Raw genomic sequence first — 10,518 nt, 5'->3', positions numbered from 1 at the left:
CTTGAAGAACCCAATGACCTATTCCTGCCCCCATACTCTTAGTTTTCTATGTTTCTATGATCCCAAGGGATAGTCCAGGAAGAAGAAAGCCCTTCATTATTTTTAAACAACCCTTGTTTGAATGGATGACAATGAACACATTATTGGTTCATTTTTACCAAACTACATTGCTCAAAGTGAACAGTAAAGGAAGGCAATTTCTTTCCCTTTTTTTCCCATTTTCTGCTCCACATAGATGCACACGTAAGTGTTAAGGTCCAGAAGAGAGCTACAGTCCACCAGTATTTGACAGGCCATGTCTACTATTGGTGAGATACAAGCCTGGCAAATCCTATGAGTAAAAGCTTCATGAAAAACAGCTGTAAGATCAATTTAATACTAGCATGGCAAAATTAGTTGAGAATGTATTCCACCATTTCAGTTGTACTTCTTTTTCTTAATAATTAACATTTAGCCTTTGACTGATAAAAAAATTTACAGAATAACATTCAGCCCATCTAGTCGATGGTGGCTCTCAGTTAATCAATCCTAATCATCCACTCCATTTCTCTATAATCTATTTTCTCACACAGGCCATCCCAATTAAATTTAAATTTAGTCATACAGCACGGTAACAGGTTCTTCTGGCCCATGAGCCCATGCCGCCCAATTAACCTACAACTCCAGTACATTTTGAATGGTTGGAGGAAATCAGAGTGCCCAGTGAAAACCCACACAGTCAAGGGGAGAACATAGATACTCCTTACAGACAATCAGATTTGAACCCCAGTCATTTACTCTGTAACAGCACTGTGCTAACTGCTATACTAACCATGCCAACACTTCTCCCTCCAACTCCTATAATAGAGGCAAATTATAGTAGCCAATTGGCCTGCAAAGCAGCATTTCTCCAGAATATGAGGAAAAGCTAGAGAAACTGGAGTTAACAAACAAAGGGGAACATGCAAACTTCACATAGACAGCATCAGAGATCAGATTTGAATCTGGGTCTATAAAGCTGTGAGAGACTAGCGTTACTTGCACTGTTTCTGTACCACACAATAGTCAAAGATTATCAAACAGTTCAGAGCCATTGATGCTAATACGATGAAGCTCAAACACAAAGGGATTCCTCAGTTCAGACTAAAAGCAAGGTTCTGCCCCAGCTTTTCCTCTTTTCGGAGGTTGGGTTATCAATCCAGGGCAAGCCTTCAGCACCTGTGGTTTCCACACGTGACTTCCATAAGTGGGAAGTCATCGCATTGGACCTGTCACATAAGTTGTAAGTCAATATCAATTCAATGTAGTCTTATGAAGCTCCACGTTTCTATGAAATTAGTGATATGACTTTGATTTTGAAGATAAAGTTAAAGTAATGATAACTTTGCCTAATTATATCTAAATGTTTATATTGATAAAAGTTCTATCATATTAAAAAGATTGCTTTTCCACAAAACACATTAGATTGATGTGCATGTCTCTAAGCAATGAGGTTAAAAAAGACAAAACAGCTAAAGAAAGCTGGCTCATTTTATCTGTGAGCTTCATAGAGGAAGATATACCCTCTCTCTCTTTCTATATAGATATTGGGTGGCATGGTTAGTGTGGAGGTTAGCACCAAATTTTACAGCGGCAGCAACCAGGACTGAGGTTCAAATTCAGCATTGTCCATAAGGAGTTTATATTTTCTCCCCATGACTGCATGGGTTTTCCCCGCGCGCTCTGATTTCCTCCCACCATTCAAAACATACCAGGGGGGCTGGGGGTTGTAGGTCAATTGGGTGTTATAGAGCGGCATGGACTCCTGGCCGAAAGGAGTGTATCTACAGTGCTGTATGTCTAAACTTTTAATTTATATAATTATGAAATTTAGTTCCATCTTTTTATCACCATGCTATTTTTCTATTTTTTTTTCCAAAAGGTATTTCATTCTACCCTTCTTATTGAAACTTCATTTTTATATATTATATATGCTTCTCAAACACTTCATGTTATGTCATCCCATATTTTACTGATTAAGCTTCCCACACTTTTTGAAACATGAAGATTATTTGCTTCTCAAACAGAATTGCTGAATTGATTTCATTCTGAACAAAAATACAGATTGGAATCTTGAACAAATTAGACAAGATAACAATGAAGGAAAGATCAATAATATTGCTTTACATTTCACTATAATTTAAATTAATGCTTTGTTTTCTAAATTAATACTTTGGTTTGATTAGGAATAAAAATGGTGCAAGTATATGCATGTTCTGGACTCTGCCAATCGATAAAAACTGCCTCCATTGTAAGTTCCTGTGCTTTATAATAATTTCAAGAGATTGAAACATGAGTATTTCTGAAGATAGTTTCAATTTACAATTAAATTGGCTATTTCCTAAATTTACCACCAAGTTTATAAATGGAAGTTAAAATTGGTACTAAATATTTCTGGGTGCAGTCCAGCGAATATGCTTTGGTATTTGGTGCAATATGTTTCAAGTCATCAAATTTATTGTCATCTGATTTCACAAGTACAACCTGACCAAATAGCATTCTCCAGTCCTCGGTGCAAAACACAACCAGACATCACAAACATACAGACAAATAATATATATGGCAGGACAAGTATTCATATATACAAACGAATAAATAAATAAATATTGTTTCATGACTTTGAGAATCTCAGAGGGTTAGTGTTAGCAGTGTTCAGTTGTTCAGCGTTTTCACTGCCCATGGGAAGAAGCTGCTCCTCAGCCTGGTGGTGCCGGTTCTCAGTCTCCTGTATCTCCTTCTGGATGGGAGCAGCTGAAAAATTTTGTGTGTGGGGTGGAAGGGGTCCTTAATGATTTTGCATGCCCTCTTCAGGTAACAATTCTGGTAAATCCTGGGGAAGGAGGGAGTTTCCCAATGGAATATAATAAAGGTGTTGCTAATTTGATAGATAAATTGTAATGAATGGGAATTTATTTATGCTATAACAGTGCATTTTGTAAATGTGAATATATCAGGATACATTGCCCTAAATTTGGACAGAGCAGGGTATTTCATGTTGGAAAAAAAAATTCCTTAATCGACATTTCACAGTCTTTGCATCCCAATTTGTCACCAGTGCATCCTAATAACACCATAGGGCCATGTTTAATAGCTAGAGCAAGTGACTACATAAAAAAGTTTTATGTTGTTACTACGATACTTGATTACTTGCACGATACCCAACATGGAAATCCTCCCAATAATTGTGTTGGAGTAGAGTGTCCTCTGCTGGGCAGATTATCCAAACCTAGAATGATTCAATTTCTCTTACATATCTATTGAAACAAAATTAACCAAACGATTTATCAATTATATGAAGTCAGGTTTGCCAGAAAAAAATGTAAAATTTATGTAACTAGGAAAGACAGAGGATCACCCCCAATATTATTTAAGTGACTTCTACAATTTTCTGTTTGATTAATGGTTCAGTTGCTATCTCATGCTATACAGTGCAGGTGATCATACAAAGCATTTGTAGCATAACACATACTATTATTGAAAAAAAAATCTGATTGAGTAATTTATCAAAGCTAAATAAAATGATTCCTTCAAGCATATAGTCATCATTCAGTTTCTATTAACTCCCAGTCATTAATTGTTAATTGAGATTTTCCACATAAGACAAGCAGCACTGAGTCAGAACTCTTCTCTGGTCACCTCTATGAGGGCATTCGGCCTTTCTAATGTGGGAATCAAAGCCATTTGGATTCATTGGCCAGCCTATTCCAGGACTGCAGTGATGTATATTAAATATTCTTGGAATTTATAAAATGTAATACTTCTAAGTACTTTGGGCAACATAGCGGTGAGCATAACGCCTTTACAGCGCCACCGACTTGGACCAGGGTTCGAATCCCACGCTGTCTGTAAGGAGTTTGTATGTTCTCCCCATGTCTGCATGGGTTTTCCCCGGGGGCTCTGGTTTCCTCCCACCCTTCAAAACGTACTGAGGTTGTAGGTTAATTTGGTGTAAATTAGGCGACACGGTCTCTTGGGCCGAAATGGCCTGTTATCGAGCAGTATGTCTAAATTTAAATTTAATTTATATAAAAATTTTCTTTATGTGAAACAAAATTATAATGTTGCTTTTCACTCCCATTCTTTGTTTATTTATGTAAATATCTTTAGAATCTCACAATGATCTGTTTATCTCTTAAAGAGGAGTATTTTAAATTAATCCTACCATTTTGTACTTTAAGGCTAATTTTTTTGGTTACAATGGTATACAAAACTTTTTGTGCCTTTTCTCATTAATCTTCACAGAATCTAATATTTTAGGAGCTACTAAAGCAAACTTCAAGCACAGCACTGTTGCAACACATACTTGTTCAATGACTTGGCGCCGTACTGAGTTTTAGGATCTCCCATGACTAACCTGGGTGTTGGCAGAATTCCAAGCCTGATAGATGAGACATCTGCAGAAACTCAACAACATACATTTTGGAAAAGAACTTCCTCCAACACTTGGCCAGAGAGCCCAACCCCGTGGTACAATTTGGTACAGTAGCATTCCTGTAAGCATAAATGATCTGTAAATTGGTTTGTCACTCACATTGTTTGAGGGAAAATGTTAATCAAAACCACCAACCAACTCTTCTAGGTCTTCAGTCCAGATCTTCCAAAATGTCTGCCTTCTTCCACAAACATCGCTTCCCCTCCACTGCCATCAACTCAGCCCTCACCTTCATCTCCTCCATTTCCCACTCATCTGCCCTGCCCCTGCCCTCAGACGCAACAATTATAGAGTCCTCCTTATCCTCACCTACCACCCCACCAGCCTCCATATCCATCATATTAACCTCTGAAATTTCCAGCACTTATATCAGGATCCCACTACCAGACACATCTTCCCCTCTCCTCCTCTCTCTGCCTTCTGCAGGGACTGCTCCCTCTGTGACTCCCTTATGCATTCATCCCTCCCTACCAATCTCTCACTCCCAACCCAACCCAGCACCTTACCTTGTGGCCGCAGAAGGTGCAACATTTGCACCCACACATCCCCTTCACCATTGTCCGGGACCCCAAACAGGCCTTTCAAGTGAAGCAACACATCATGTGTATTTGAAGGACTTATTTACTGCATCCAGTCCTCCCTTTGTGGCCTTCTCTACATCTGAGATATTGGGTGCAGACTGGGAGATCACTTCACTGAGCACCTTTACTCCATCCACAACAGTGACAGAGACCTCCCAGTAGCCAACCATTTCAGTTCTGTGCCACACTGCCATACTCATATGTCTGTCCATGGCCTTATGTACTATCCCACCAAGACCACCCACAAATTGGGCACTCTCCAACCAGATGGCATTAACATCGACTTTACCAGTTTCTGCCAACCTGTTCTCCTCTTCCTCCTCCCTCCCTCTTTCCATTTCTCCTTCCCCCTCCCTTCACCCAGCCATCTCTTCTCCCCTCAATTGCTGCTGTCCCCTCCCTCCCTTTTCCACCTATCACCTCCTGTCTTTGAAACCACACTTCCCCCCTCCCCCTTACTCTTTGACTTGAACGCCTGCTGACATTTTTCCATACCTTGATGAAGGGCTCAAGCCCAATATGTTAGTTATGTATTTTCACCTTTGCTATATAAAAGACACTGTTTAACCTGCTGAGTTTCTCCAGCATTGTGTCTTTTTAACTAAAGAACACCACCTCACTCATTAAAGTGGTATTCTGCATGTCCTTCAAGAAAACAGATGGGATCTGAGTTTAATGCCCAAATCATGTAGTACCTCAGAACTAAAGAAAAGTAACAGTTTATATCATGGCCCAAGCCCTTCACTGTAGCTTGAACCCACAAGCCTCTGGTTTCGACCTAAGAATACTTCCACTGAGCCAGAATCACCAACTTCAGTATCACTGAAAATAAAATACAAACCTGGAAAAATTGAGTGCATCAGGATAAACTTTTGGTGGAGACACTTGCCTTGAGAGTGTTTGCTTTTGGTTCACAAAGACAACCCTGAACCTCCTATTGCTTGAATTCTCCGCTCCATTCCTATTCTAATCTCTCTGTCTTTAGCCCTGTTGTAATGAAGCACAAATCATTGTGAAATGTTTTGAGAGGTTGGTTTTATCTCATCTGAAATTTTGTTTGCCTGCCGTTAGGGATCAACATCAATTTGCCTACCATGCGAATAGGTTGACAGAAGATGCCATTTCAACAGTGCTACACTTTACTTTCATTCAGCTGGATCGACTAAACTCTTACGTAAGATTATTATTTATTGATTATAGTTCAGCTTTCAACACTGTTGTATCATCAAAGCTGATAACCAAACTTTATTTGTATGGTTTCAGCTCATCCTTTTGCAATTGGATTCTGGATTTCCTTACTAACAGACCCCAGTTCTGTTACGTTGGGCAATATTCTCTCCTCCAGTATCACCTTGAACACCAGAATGCCCCAGGGTTGAGCGCTGAGCACCCTTTTGTATTCCATCTTTACCTCCAAATGCGTTCCTACGTACAACTCAAACTGAATTATAAAGTTCACAGATGAACCACGGTGTAGGCCTGATCACAGGGGACGATGAAACAGCCTTTGGGCTTGAGGTTCAGCACATAGGCTTGTGGTATGCTGAGAACTATTTGTTACTCAATACCCAGAAGACAAAAGAGATCGTTGAGGATTTTAGACGGGCAGGAAGCCACACGCACGTCCCGATTTACATCAATGGAATGATGGTGGAGTGATTACAGAGCTTCATGTTCCTGGGGGTCCATATCTTTGATGATCTCACATGGTCTTTGAATTCATCAATTTTGATCAAAAAGGCACAACATTTTTTTGTTTTAGATGTCTGAGGAATTTACACCTGTGCCCTAGAATACTATTGGATTTCTATAGATGTACTGTTAAGAGCGTGCTGACATACAGTATTTCGGCATGGTATGGGAATTGTTCTGCACAAGACAGGAAAGCTGCCTAACGGATTGTTGGAATGCAATCGCCTACCATCGAATCTATTTACAGGGGACGATGTTTGGACAGGATGAGGAATATCATTAAAGACGCAACACACCCGAATTATGAACTATTTACTCTCCTGCCATCAGGCACATGCTATAGGAGCCTTCGCTCAAGAATTACCAAATTTAAAAAGTTTTTCTCATGAAGCCAAGATAATGTTAAATATCAATTCGCAGCGTTAAGCAGTGCTGTACTTATATTTCAGATTCAGCTATTTTTTAAACAAATTATTTTAGAATATTGCAGTGATATTGCATATGGTTTATCGTGTGTTTTTTATTGTATGTGTTTATTGTATTCTATTTTATATTCCAGTCAATGTTAATGATGTTTCATTGCATAATGACAATAAAGAGCATCATCCTCAAAAGAAACTATCCATCCCTGCAGGTAAAGGATTAAGAGCATGAAAGGGGGAGTGCGGTGCAGACAACATGTGTTATGCCCCTACCTGTTTTAATTTAATACTTGAGGTCCTCTAGCTTCGAGGAGGATCGTTGCCTTTGATGGTATTTAAGGGGGTTTTTGTATGTTTGTATTTCTATATTTTGGTATTTGTATAATTTAAGGGATAGGGAGAGATGGGTGTAAGGACAGGGAAATAAGGACTCTGTAAATCATATTATGTGGAAAGAGAGTGTAATATTTTGTTTATTGGATTTGCATGAGTCTTTGGTAAAATCAAAAATAAAATATTCAAAACAAAAGGTTTTGATGTTGACCAAATTAAATTATTTTGTGAATGTTTTAATTCTTCTGCCATTGTCCCTGGTAAATTTTCTTGTGTGCAAGTTGTCTTAATTGTTGGCAGAGAAGCGAGCAAAAAGCGTTTGCTACTCGTCTCCTAATAAATGGATTCAAAATTATATTTTCTGATATGCGTGGTTAATTTTTTTTCCACACCCTACTAATTTATGCAATGAAAATTAAATAAAAAGGGATCAGTAGCAGCAGATTTACAATCAATAAAATGTATGGCTTCAAACAATCTCCATTACATGACAAATATTACTTTAATGCAAGTTTGTTCTAATTTGTTTAGAAAATTTATTTTCAAATGTTATCAGTCATGTTTAAGGTCAAATAGAGCCACGCCCCTTAATTGCTCTAATTGGTTTTTCTCAAGAAGAGGAAATACTATTGATTCCATCTCAGAAGCAACATTTAGCATTTATCTCATTGATAGCTCAACGGGCAACATTGATGAAATGGAAAGACAGTGCTCCACCTACTCATACTCAATGGTTACAGGAAGTCATGTCCTTCCTAAGTTTATAAAATATCAGCTATAATGTTAAAGATGTGAAGGTGAATTTTTACAGGACGTGGGCCCCATTCATGGAGTATTATCATAATTTAAAGAATGAGGGAGCTTGGATGCTCCCGAGCAATGTTGTCTGGTTTCCGAATGTCGTCTTCCATTTCCGATGTGTATTAGATATGCAAGCTAACCTTGTTTAGAGGGAGGGGTTTGATTAATGGGGCTGGTGGTCCTTTTTTGTTTTCTTTTAATTATATAAACAAAATGGGTTTGATTGAGAAAGGTTCACACAATTTATACGATATATGTTTGAAGTATTATTTGAGAAATACAAATTATCTTTCTTTTCTTAGGTTTCAGCCCATGTATTAGATCAATAGGTTGTATGTTTTTTTTTAATTCAATTCAATAATGACCTTCATTCAAACTCTATCAAAATCAGTCCATCCATTGATAAAATATCAGATGCTAAGACAAGAACATAGGTTTATTGTTTCCTGGGAGAAATATCTTCAGAGATACCCAACAGATAGTGTTGAATGAAGAGTGAAAAAATTTCTTGAATTAATTATTGAAATTTAGTCCATTTAACACTGTTATTGTAGTGAATTTGAAACACTTTCAAAGTTTGCTAACCCTTCCATTATTTTATACTAAATAATATTTCATTAGGTTTGCATTGGTAATAAAGATTATTCCATACATATTTCAAGGCAATTCACAAGTTGGACACTTACAAGTATAGGCTGACAAGTAGCAAGTAACACTCATGTCAATGACTCCCCAGGGGGAGAAATTTTCGTGCAGATTTTAATGTTTTTACTTCTAATCAGAGAGAGTCTACGTACATTCAATGGCATCACAGACTCCCCAATCATCTATTTCCAGGGATCACCATCATCCAGAAACTTAACTGGAACAGACATATAAGTGAATGGCCACAAGATTTACCCCACCCCTCCCCACCCTAAAACACTCAGAGCCTCACTACAATCTACAAAGCAGAAGTCCACAGTTTGCTGGAGTAATTTCCATTTACTTGAATAAATGTAGCTCAAACATCTCTCAACATTATCCAGTACAAAGTAGACTGACAGCCCATCCAATCACGCTAGCCATTCATATAACCATGTAACAACTACAAAACAGAAACAGGCCAGTTCGGCGCTTCAAGTCCATGCCGAACACCTGGTCCCACCTTGTCCCAATGACCCGCATCCACCCCATAACCTTTCATACCCCTCTCATCCATATACCTATCCAACTTTACCTTAAATATTAAAATCGAGCCCACATCTACCACTTTGGCCAGAAGCTTATTCCACACTCCCACCACCCTTCGTGAAGAAATTCCCCCTCATGTTTCCCCTATACTTTTCCACCTTCAATCTCAATCCATGTCCTCTTGTCTGAATCTTCCCCTCTATCAATGGAAAAAAGCCTATGCACATTTATTCTATCTGACCCTCTGATAATTTTAAATATCTCATCAAATTGCCCCTCAATCTTTTACACACCAGGGAGTAAAGTCCTAGCCTGTTTAACCTTTCCCTGTAACTCAAACCCTGAAACCCAGGCAACTTTCTTGTAAATTTCCTCTGCACTCTCTTCATTTTGTTGATATCCTTCCTATAATTCAGTGACCAAAACTTCAGGCAATATTTCAAATTTGGCCTTACCAATGCCTTATACAACTTTAACATGACATCCCAACTCCTGTACTCAATACTCTGATTTATGAAGGACAAAATACCAAAAGCTTTCTTCACCTCCCTATCTACTTGTCATTCAACTTTCAGGGAATTGTGCACCAGAATTCCTAAATCCCTTTGTGCTACTGCACTCCTCAATTGTCTACCATTTAACATCTATGACATCTGTTGATTATTCCTACCAAAATATAGCACCTCACACTTATCAGTATTAAACTTCATCTGCCATCTTTCAGCCCATTCTTCTAACTGGCCTATATCCTACTGCATTCTGTCCATCATCAGCCACAGTGGTTGGTGGGTACACCAGCAAAATGCACTGCTTTCACTCCTCTGGGCTTCTCCAATGGCACCTCGCTAATGTTTGATTGCTATCACTAAGAAAGACACAGGCAGAAGAAACATAGGAGTTCAATTACCTGCAGGTTACTTTCAAAATTGATGTGAAAATATATTGTAGATCCTTCAACATCTCTGAGTGCCAATCCTGGGATCCCTTACCCAACTCCATTGTGGGAGTACCTTTAACGGGAGAACATAATGGTTAAAGAGGTGGCTCATCACCATAGTTGCAAATT

The sequence above is a fragment of the Narcine bancroftii genome, chromosome 10 (genome assembly GCF_036971445.1).
Source record: "Narcine bancroftii isolate sNarBan1 chromosome 10, sNarBan1.hap1, whole genome shotgun sequence".
Taxonomy (NCBI): Eukaryota; Metazoa; Chordata; class Chondrichthyes; order Torpediniformes; family Narcinidae; genus Narcine; species Narcine bancroftii.
This window is presented reverse-complemented; position numbering follows the sequence as displayed.